This window comes from Panthera uncia, chromosome D1, assembly GCF_023721935.1.
Source record: "Panthera uncia isolate 11264 chromosome D1, Puncia_PCG_1.0, whole genome shotgun sequence".
NCBI classification, from domain to species: Eukaryota; Metazoa; Chordata; class Mammalia; order Carnivora; family Felidae; genus Panthera; species Panthera uncia.
Window position 1 is genome coordinate 35,028,486 of NC_064808.1, and position 12,238 is coordinate 35,040,723.

Consider the following 12,238-nt stretch of genomic DNA (forward strand, 5'->3'; position numbering starts at 1 on the left):
TTCTAAGAATTAGGCTTAAAAAAATTGGGGCGCCTGGGTGGCTCAGTTGGTTGAGCGTTAGACTTCCGCTCAGGTCATGATCTCATAGTTCATGGTTCGAACCCGTGTTGGGCTCTGTGCTGACAGCTCGGAGCCTGGAGCCTGCTTCGGATTCTGTATCTCCCTCTCTCTCTGCCCCTCCCCCACTCACGCTCTGTCTCTCTCTCTCTCTCTCTCTCTCTCAAAAATAAATAAACATTACAAAATTTAAAAAAAAACATAAATTTACTTCTCAAATCATGAATATCTATAGCCATGATCATGGTAAAGTTTTGTTTTACTTGTTTTTTAGTATTTTGAACATTTTTGTTATAAAGTTAAAATTAGAGTTTCAATTGGTATAAAATAATATTTGGCAATTTTAGCTGAGTAATTGCTAGATGAAAGTGGGATGATCCATTCCTCCTGGTACCAAATTACAACCTACATGCCAGAGGACAAGGACAGTGTTTCCATATTTGCTCAGCTATTTCTGCAGCAATTATTTCTTATGACTAATTCTGCAATCACACCCAGGACCATAATCAAATGTGCTGCATCCTGTCCTATGTCACTTATGAGACCTACCTCTTGGGTTTGCTGTGAGGTTTAAGTGATGTATGCAATGCTTATAAGTTTCCCACGCCAGAACCCAAGAGGACCTGAGTAGATATTGAGAAAATATTAGAATTTTCTTTAAGTGCTTTCTCTGTAAAGCATGCAATATAAAGACAGAGAATCAGTGCCTTTCTGATGAATGCAGGAATATAGACATTCCCTCTGGGAACTCCCTAAAACCACCAAGAATTTTCAGTTCAGATTTACCAAGAATCAGTTCTTATTTTAGTCAGACTACAACAAATAGTCATGCATATATGAAGTTTCCATAAAACCAGAGGACTGGAGGTGTTCTTCAAATATTTCATCTGAAACCAATTGCAAATACATCAAAATAAAAATATCCAAGACCAAAATTTAGACTTATTGTACATAACTTTTGATATAAAGTGTCCTAAATTTGAGTCTTTCAAGGGCAGAGCCTATGCCACATTCATCTTTGTTCCCTGAGTACATTTCATGGGGAAAATAAATCATAGCACACCAAAGTTGTCATTGTCTTTTACAGTCAGAAACAGCATTAGAGAGAAAAGGTTCATGATCCCTAGTCTCTGTTGACAATTTTGAGAACAATTTTTTTTTCATTTGCAGCATAAATAATCCCAGGCCCCTTAAATCTTAGTTTTCTACCACCTCATCTGCTTTGAAACTTTGGATTGCTTGTGCCACTGGTAAATTCAAAGAGCATGTCATTGACTAAAATATTCAAGAAAGATATAATGTGAAATCCCCTCACCATTTCTCTGATCTATTCCTGTAAATTAAGTACTTTTAAATTGGGATGTTGAGATTAATTACTCCTAATGCCCTCTGATCCCTAGATAATCTCTGCAATACTTGTGAAACTAACATGTGCTCAATAAACAGTTAAAAACCCCAAACACTGTATTTGACAAGTTTTTAAAACTCCCATCTCCTAAAAGTAGAGAAAGAGGACACGTTGGAGACAGTTTATGTATTTGTTCCCAGGGCATCAATCACCCTTATGTCGTTCTGCTGAGAAGACGCACATTTTTCCCTCCTATGACAAAGGAGGAATTCTTTTGGGGAAAACATAGCTCTTCAGCTGTGATGAAATGAGTCAGAAAAGCAACAGCAGAAAGTCTTGAATGTGAATGACAAGAGTAAGAAAATTAAGTCCAGCAGGAGGGAACCAAATCAATCACAGAATAGGAGTTGCCCACTCAGAGCAACACAGACCTGAAACAGAAGCAAGAGAAAATGAGTCCTAGAAGGCACAGCACCGAAGAGGGAGAAGTCCCTCTTTCTCTGTGAATTTCATCTGCTCATTTTACATCTTCTCATGACATTGTCAGTTTGCTTCAGGCCTAAGAGTTCCTAAAGTTTCTAGACAACTTGTGTGCCTATAGGTTTAAACTATTTAGCGTGCATTCTATGGTCTTGACATTCTAGTCCCAGCCTACCTTCCTGGCAGAACCTCAAGTACTCACTGATATCCCAAGTACTATTGCTACTTTACATGCATTGTCCTTTTCCAAACTTTCACACATCTGTACCTTCGTCTATTCAAACATCCCTCCACATGGAAGAATCTTCCTACTCTGATTTGTGCCCATTTAAAGCCCTTCTGAAATACTTCCTAGTCATAAATAGTAGCCTGATTCAGAAAGCTAGAGCTAAATTTTAACTTCAATATAAAAGTACTGATATGTAAATATATCTTTTATTCTCTTATCATAAAAGCAACAGATATTAAATTTAGAAAATTAGAGAGATACAAAAAAGGAAAAAGAATTTCTTAGAATACCAATAGAGCAGACCATCTAGAAAACATTTATTTGTTCATTTATTCCACAAATATTTACTGAGCTTTTAATCTTATCAAAGACTAAGCCATGTGCTTTTTATGAATTATGCCAATTAATCCTCAGGGTGATTCCAAAAATTAGGTTCTGTTATTATTCCTAGAGTGCAAAAGTCACACAGTTACTAAGGGGTGGAATCAGGGTTTAAATTTAGCTTAATCTGACTCCTAAACTGTGTTTTTATCCACTGTTTAAGTGTGTATATGCACACACATACACAAACATATACATGCTTACATAGTAGATGAATATACATACACATACAAACATACATACACAGGTAGATAGAAGTGTTTTTGTTTTAATTTGTATCATGTAACTAATGCTGAAGACTGTCTTCCTTTCTTTTATCTCCTATTTCTGTTTGTCAGAGCCATTGAATATATCTCAACGGTGGCATTTGACACATCCTTCCTTTACTTTGGGAAAGCCAGATTGTGGGGAGATTGAAAGCTCAGCTCTTGAATCAAACAACTTGGCTCTAGTGCTTAAAAGCTGTGAGATGTCCATTCCCTCATCCATAAAATGGTGCCACTACTAGATATTTATCTAAGGGATACAGGTGTGCTGTTTCCAAGGGTCACATGCACCCCAATGTTTATAGCAGCACTATCGACAATAGCCAAAGTATGGAAAGAGCCCAAATGTCCATCGCTGGATGAATGGATAAAGAAGATGTAGTACATGTATACAATGGAGTATTACTCGGCAATCAAAAAGAATGAAATCTTGCCATTTACAACAACATGGATGGAACTAGAGGGTATTAGGCTAAGCAAAGTTAGTCAGAGAAAGACAAATTATCATATGAATTCACTCATATGTAGAATTAAGATACAAAACAGATGAACATAAGGGAAGGGAAGCAAAAATAATATAAAAACAAGAAGGGGGATGAAACATAAGAGACTTTTAAATACAGAGAACAAACTGAGGGTTGCTGGAGGGGTTGTGGTTGGGGCTAAATGGGTAAGGGGCTCATCCCTTGTTGGGATGAGCACTGGGTGTTATACATAGGGGATGAATCACTGGAATCTACTCCCGAAATCCTCATTGTACTATATCCTAACTAACTTGGATGTAAATTAAAAAATAAAAAATAAAAGTAAATGAATAAAATAAATAAATAAAATGGTGCCAATTTCCTATGTTCATTATATGACCACAAGGTGGGTTATAGCATCAACCTGACACAAGGCACATACATAAAGATTAATTCAAATTATTACTTGAAGATAAGTTGCTTAAGATACAAAAAAAAAAAAAGTAAATGCTAAGGATGTAATTTTAGCTCACCGAATTTCCTATCACTGGCAACACCTAGGAGAGGGCCTTGTACATGGCAGGTTCTTAATAAACGGGTATGGAATTGAATTACTGATTGAAAAAGATAACTCCTACCTTCATGACTAGATTATTCTAATATTGAAGGAATTGGGAGGAAAAGAGACCATCATGATGGGGGGAGAAGAAACATTCAGAGCAGCATAGCCTGCCCAGAAAACCAAGAGAAGCCCAAAGAGCAGCCAATGACAAACTTGGAGCGGACTTGGTGGAGTGGACTTTGTGGTTTTAACCAACATACTGCCTACTGAGGGAGAACACAGTGTAAAGAGATACAGTAGTGTTTGTTGATTACTATAATTGATATATGTTAAATAGAATTTTAAAAAGAGATTATAAGAAGTCAATAAAAAGAATGAAAGATTTACCTGCTGTCATGAGAAAGATAGAAGAGAGAATACGAAGACTGGATACACCTGACAGTCATCAAAGCATCTACCAACACCTCATTTTGTAGGTGAGAAACCTTGAAGGGTTGAAAGTTATGAGAGATTATGTAGTCAAAAATAGAATTTACAGTTTTTTTATTTGAAATAACGTGTTAATGCTTAGGGTATTGCTGAATTCATCATAAATAATCAAGAAATATTATGTGTCAGTGTTATCATTTTTTATAGTTACAGATGTGATTTGTAAAACCTAGCATTGATTTTTTTTTTTGTCTCAGATGCAAGTAGGAAGGATTAAGGAGTTGCTGGTTTTTAATTCTTACACTGAACTGTGTTTTGCTATTCTTAGATATCTTTGCTTATAAAAACTCAATATTTTTATTTGATTTGTATAAGTACTAACATAATTAATTTATATTATTAAAATGCATAATTTGCTTTAAAGAATAATTTGACCCGGGGCATCTGGGTGGCTCAGTCGGTAGTGCGGTTGAGTGTCTGACTTTGGCTCAGGTAATGATCTCACGGTTCCGGGTTGGAGCCCTGCGTCAGACTCTGTCCTGACAGCTTGGAGCCTGGAGCCTGCTTAGGATTCTGTGTCTCCCTCTCTCTCTGTCCCTCCCCTGCTTGTGCACTCTCTCTCTCTCTCTCTCTCTCTCTCTCTCTCTTTCTCTCTTAAAGAAAAAAATAAACATTAAAAAAATGAATAATTTGACTAATAGATTCCTCTTTTCTTCCTATAACCAATACTAATTCATGGTTTGGAAAATTGCTATTATCTGGATTTTAATAAACTCAGTACTATTTAAGAACCATCTGCACTGTCAGAAGTAAAGTCTCAAAAATATATAATTTTATTTCTCAGTCTACATTTATTATTTAATTTTAAGAAAAAGTTACTATGGGGGGAAAATGAATCTTTCTATATTTTAATCATTTTTTTTTCGGTAACACAGAACAAAATCTGGAAGGTATTAAGTGCAAATATTCCTTACATTTTAATTTATTAACATTTTCCATGTAATAAACAACATAAATTTTCAAGTTCTAAAATTATTTTTTCCATTATATAAAATAATAATTTTCCTGTTGGTATTATATTTACTAAATTTCACATTTCATATTTATGCTACCTGAAAAATTGGGATTCTGGTCTAAACAACGGTGATACATTTAGAAGAGAATCCGCCGAACTTCTAAACAGCTGATGCTTTCTTAGGTCCCAACACCTCAGATGACAGTAAAAATTCAACTGTTCATTAACTTAGACTCAGATTGCAAACATAGAGCAGCTTGGTGAAACCATATCTCTCCTTTCTCAGTTTCTCTGATATTGACTCCATATCTACCTTTTATGGCCCAGTTCATAAATAAATTCCAGTTGAATTGCCATTTTAGGAAGAAAAAAACAGTCCCCACATTTAGTTGGTTCCTCCTGCATCAGACAATGTGAAAAAATGTTCTAATTAAAAAAAATTATTCTCACGCAACCATTTGAAATAGATTATAAACCATTGTTTTTACATGTAGGAGAAAACTGAAGCTACAAAATGCTGAGTGTTTTGCATGTTAACAAGTAATAGACCTGGAATTCAAACCCAGTGTTATGGGTTAAACCATGTTCCCTCTATAATTCACATGCTAAAATCTTAGCCCTCAGCACCACAGAATGTGACCTTATTTGGAAATAGGTCAGAAGTAATTAGTTAAGATAAGATGGAGTTGTACTGGAGCAGAGTGGGCCCCTAATCTAATTTGACTGGTATCCTTATATAAAGTGGAAATATGGACACAGAGACAGAAGAAACATGCATGGAGAACAGATAATGTGAAGAAACACAGGGAGAATTCCATGGAAACATGAAGGAAGACATTGGGGTAATGTGCCTACAAGCCAAGGGAAGCCAAAGATTTACAGCAACCCACGGAAGCTGGGATAGACACATGGAACAGATTCTCCCTAGTGTCTCCAGAGGGAATTTGTCCTGTAGACACCTTGATCTGGAAATTCTAGTCTTCAGAACTGGGCGAAAATAAATTTCTGTTGTTTAAGCCTCCTAATCTGTGATACTTTGTTATGACAGCCCTAGCAAATTATTACACCCAGGTCTTTAAAGTTCATGATTACTCCATGTCTAATTATTTTCTCCAAAATCATGTCTCCATTTAAGCTTACTTTTTTACCACAGATAAACACTGTCATAGAATAGCACTCGACAAATGTTGTGACTGTGTCCTGAACATGTCTAGTTCCACCGACAGTGAGTCAATACATACTTATTATTGAAAGGATCGAAGAAGAGACAAGTTTGTAGCAAAGGTATATAAACAAATCCTTGTCTCTAACACCAAGAAAGGAAGCTATATCAGATTTTCTACACTCGGGATCATTTCTACCTCTTTAGGATTGCCTCTTATATAACAGCATCTAGAAACCCAGGAACCACATTTTCCAGAATTCCTTGGTGCAGGATTCCAATTTAGAACTACTAAAAAGAGGCACTCTCACAAGATTTGGAAAGCAATGAGTCTCATGGGTGGCTCAGTTAGTCAAGCATTCTACTTCAGCTCAGGTCATGATCTTGTAGTCCGTGAGTTCAAGTCCCACGTGGGGCTCTGTGCTGACAGCTCAGAGCCTGGAGCCTGTTTCAGATTCTGTGTGTGTGTGTGTGTCTCTCTGCCCTTCCCCCCACTAACACTCTGTCTCTCAGAAATGAATAAATGTTTAAAAATTAAAAAAAAAAAAAGATTTGGACAGCAGGAACTTTTCTGCTCTGGGAAAGACAAATAGATTTTATCAGACCCCGCAATTTGCATCAGCTTCTGGGTCCTCCTTATGAATCTCACCTTTCTGCCTGGTGCAGGTTACTCTGAAACACACTTTCATTACCTGGTTTACACTAGCAACATCTGGATTGCTGCGAGTGAGTGCTAATGATGTTTGTTCTAATCACTCTACCAGCCCTTCCAACTGTACTCCTGTTAAATCTCTTCTTACTTGAACATTCCAGAGTGGTTTCTGTTTCCTTGACTGAATCTTAACTATTAAAGGAGACTAGACAAGTGCAAAATAATTTTTTTCCTGGTTAGCTCCACTTAGAGAATCTCAAATATAAGATTATATATAATATACACTATTATCCAAAAATGAGCAATTTCAAGAGACAGAAATACATATTTTTCTTATACTCAGTGGACATGTTCACTGAGAAGGAGTCAACTCAACATCCTGAGGTGAGTCTCAACTTCACTTCCCTCAACTTCACTTCCTACTTGACACAATTAAAAAATTTAACACCAATCATGATGATTTCATGGCAGAACACAAACCTAGACAATACATTCTAGACTCTGCATCAGGTCCTTATAAACAATCCTTCTCTTTCCTCCTAGTGTGGCAAATGTACTTTGCTTGAACTCACATTATCACCCTACAGACTGCCTTGTAAATACATACATTTGTGTTTTTTACATTCTCCTTCCTTTTCTCTTCCCACCCACAAATTTTCTATTGTCAATGAATTCTAAACATTTGTCCAGTCAATATGATAAAGCGTGTGCTCAACGAGGAGAGTAAAGATCCATTACGTACCCAGCTGAAAAATTTCAGCTTCGTTAATACCGTATTAAAGCAACCCAGCACTTAAATGATTTTTGAGTTTGCCTCTGAAAGAGACGTTTGTAGTAAGACAATATGTGAATAAAAGGAAAAAGGCACCCATTTTGCTTCCAATAAGTCCAACAGGACTGTTTTATTTAATAGGGTGTTATCTGAGCAGATTTTTGAAATAAATCATTTCTTCTTTCTAGATATTCTAAAATAAAATTGGACCTTTGTCCTAACAGATAATACACAGATTTCAAGCATGATTTGGAAAGACCAGTGTTTTCCCCAACAATTATTGGTATTGTAGTGAGGAACTGGTGTTATTAACCTACAGTTGTAATGATTATGATGGCTCACTTTTTATCTCAAAAAACTTCTATACTATAATATACATATAATATGTATATTATATACAAAATATACTTATATTATATACCTGATATATTATATTACTACAGTATATATTATTAGTATATAATAATATACCAATATATTAGGTATATATAATAATATACCTATAATATACCTATGATATGTCTATTATATGTACATCTATTACTCCATGATTTATGAAATTCTAATTTATTAGATCACCTTTTCTCTATTAGGCAATTCATTTAAATTCTGACTTAGTAATGTGAAACTTTTTTCTCCTTTCCTTTCACCTTCTTAAAAAAAACACTTGAATTTTAAAAAATGAAATGTAATCACCTCTATAACTTCAAAGATAAAGCCATTTTGCTTTGAAGGATTTTGATAAGTTTTTCTCTGGATTCAAATAAGTTCTGAAAGTTAATGAAACTAATTTAAGACTGAACAGATGAGGGAAATAATGAGAAAATTTTAAATATGGGTGGCATGGAGGTGAACATCAAAAATAACTGAACTTCACAAAGGAAATGGCCATTTAAAAAATATTTCCCTTCAGTCTTAAAAATTTGTTTTTTCCTAAACAGAAAGAAAAATAAAGCCTAATGCATAATCCACTTGAATTCTTTTTACTTATCACAATACCTATGGGTCTGGGACTCATTTATTTGTATACACGCAATATAAGAAATACAATCACGGCTGTTAGGAAATGAGCAAATTTGTCCATTTTAAAGTTGTATTTATACACTAAACATATTATCTTCTTTAAACCTCTTTGTTCATCAGGTCATACACTTTAAAATGACAGAAAATGTACACTAAGATTAGACACATATTTTTGAGTTGTCAACTTCAACAGGAAGGCATGAATCGAACTAAAATTTCTTCTACCTCACTTTTCCATCTTAGCCATGGAAATTAATGTTTTAAATTATTAGAATAGGGATTTGGATTAATTTCAGGAAGTATGCATTGTAATTATTTTCAAGAAATACAAATGAAATAATATGATGAAATGGAATTCTGATTAAAGAAGTATCGAATTCTCATTTTCAATTAACAAAAACAAAAATTAAAGTGATTTTTCTGATGTCATCCTGAAAATAAGTATCTGCACAGGATATGGGATCTTTGCTTTTAGACAATTTGGTATACTGTTCTCTGGTGTACTCAACAACCTTTCAAAAAGAAAACTGCTTGCTTAAACACAACATCTAAATTAGTTAAATAAGACTTGAATCATAACAAAGATAAAGTAAAAAAATAATTTGACTTGTGAAAATTATTGATTTCTTATAACCCTAACCTAAGTATCATTTTTTTCAAGTTCAAAAACTTTAAAAAATATTATTATCCAGCTCCTGAGTTAATATTTTTGTACTTGATTAGGTACAGGTTTGCTGACCATTCCGGAGCTCTTATTGGAGCCATAGTACATTTTCATGCTCATACATAATGCTAGTTTTTTGCATTATTATTTCTAATGATAAAACAGGATACACTAATTGTTAATTATAAGAACTATTTAGCAGGGAAACTTGGTTTTAAATTGTATGTTTTCCAGTTATTCAACTGTATGATCTTGGAAAAGCTATTTAATGTCTCTGAGACTTCATTTCCTTGCCATGTAAAATAGAGATAATTAGATGTATATGAGAGGTAAGTTTAAAAAAATAAATGAGATAAATATAAAGGTTTCAGCCTGGGGCTTGCGTGTTCGATAAGAGGAAGCTTAAAATAAATTGCAGGAACACCTGTTGAATAGCTAGGTCTATATTCTCCTTAATGTTATTGAAAGTGACATTTCAAATGTGTTTGCTTTGTATAACACTTTAGATTTAACACCTAAGTATTCTTATTCTCTGTAAGTTTTCTTGCAAAGTGACTATGCAGAATTCCTAATCCATAGTTAAGTTCTTTCCTTCCTTTCTTTCTCCTTCCTCCCTCCCTCCTTTCTTCCTTTCTTTCTTTTCTTTTCTTTCTTTCTTTCTTTCTTTCTTTCTTTCTTTTTTTCATATATGTATATATGCTCCTACTGATTTCCTACTGACCAATGAGACAATTTAGATTCTAGCCCTCAATAAAACCAAAACTCTATTTGAGCTTATGCTGCAATTACATTTTTATTCATACAGTCAATAAGAATTTATTGCATATCTAACATGTCCCAGGCACTTTCCCTTCAACTCTCTGACCTCCTAAATTAATTGTTTTTTTCAAATTCTTAGACTTTTAGCATCTCCGCTGGTCATGTATATTCAGCCCATGAAAAGTAGAATACTTCAAGTGATCTTTTCAACTCAAAAATTATGTTTTCAGTGATATAACAAATGGGAGTGAAGAGGACAGCGTACTTACAGGCTGGAGCTTTGCCTCTCTGGGAACATCCTTAAGCAAGACATGTGGCCTGGGGCCTGTCTCCATCACCACACACCTGTCCTTCAAGGACCACACAGCAGATGGCAACACAGAGACAGTAGCTGCTCTCATCACTGGCTCAGTCCTGCATTTACATCACCTTAAGGTATCTGTGAAAATCATTTCTGGATGCTTTACAGTTAAGGATGATGTGAGGAAAATTCAAAGGTTTAATAAGCACTCAGAAATGCTAAATGGAGTGGATGCTAAATGCTAAATGTTCATTTGCTAAAAGCAGTATAGCTTCTGGGAGAGGAAAAAAAAAAAACAGTCTCAGGGACTAAACGGGTAAAGTGTAATGTAACAGATAATTTGGTAAATAGAATAAGTACCATATCATTCATTCAATCATTGGTGTCTCAACTTGCTTAGTAGAAAGTTATTAACACGGTCATTACCAAATGGCTTTCCTCTATTTACAAAGGGCTAGTCTCATGGGCTTGCCCTTTATGCTATTATATCTAAGAATTCTCTGTATTATTTACTCAACTAACAACTTAAAAAACAGATCAATAGTCAACATATTTTGTTACAGAACTGCTAGTCTCAATAATTTTAGAAGCTCTGTGCTTCCTCAACACTCTTCAAAACACCTATAATAAGAATCTGACATCAATGGCAAAAAGACTTTAATGCACATGCCAACACCAAATAATTGGTGGAAGGTGTCTGGAGTACAGTGTTGTGAAAGACTGTGAAGTTGTGTCCAGACTTTTCAGGAATGAGTGCCCAGGAAGGATCGTGATGTCTGCTATGGGCAACAGACAGGGCTGGATTTATGCCAATTCTGCACAGAAGTCAGGATTATCATATTATATTGTGATCATCTGTTTATATGCCTGTCATCCCCTGGGTATATACTACTTCAGGAGAAGGACTGTATTTTATTTATCTTTGTATCATCAACAGCCAAAGCAGAAGAGTTACTTACTATTTCATTTGATGAATGCTTGAAAGGTAAGAACTCAAGCAATAATGTGGGTGGATTCCTGCTCTTTCTGAAAGTATGATCAAGCATCTCACATGTGATCACAGTAATAAGCATCTTAACATATAACTGAACTACATACAACTCACACTATTGTGTGCCAATCTCAGCCCACTGATAACCAGTGTTGTGTTATCAGGAGTGTTGTGGCTGGACCTGCCCTTGTGGTTCTTATGATTGCAACATACCCTCAGTAATAACTATCAGGAAACTTTGAAAAAAAAAAAAAAGAATGTGTGTCAGGGAGTATTACTCACAAGTTTTGGGAAGCACATGGCAAACCTGAGACCACACAGTGAGATCATGGCAGGGTATGTGTGGGGAATGAAGAGTGAGGCAAATGGACCTGGGTAGGTCCAGGTTTATAGGGTTCTGCGTTTATAGGGTAATATAAGGTTTATAGGGTTCTGCCTTGTAAGGCCCAGGGTTTCATGGGCTGGCTCTTTATTGGCGAGTGTTAAGCATAAAAGCAGATATTTAAAGTGAAAGAAGAGAAAAAAAACAAGTAGCCCAAGTGGTCAGTTATGGAAATCAACCAAGATCTCTAAACAAGGGTGGGGGGAGAGGGATAGCTCTTCATCTAGTCCTGTGACTAGCAGTGGCTGGCATTGCGTTTATTCAAGATGTCTTTTGAGTACTAGATGCTATTTGAAGTGAA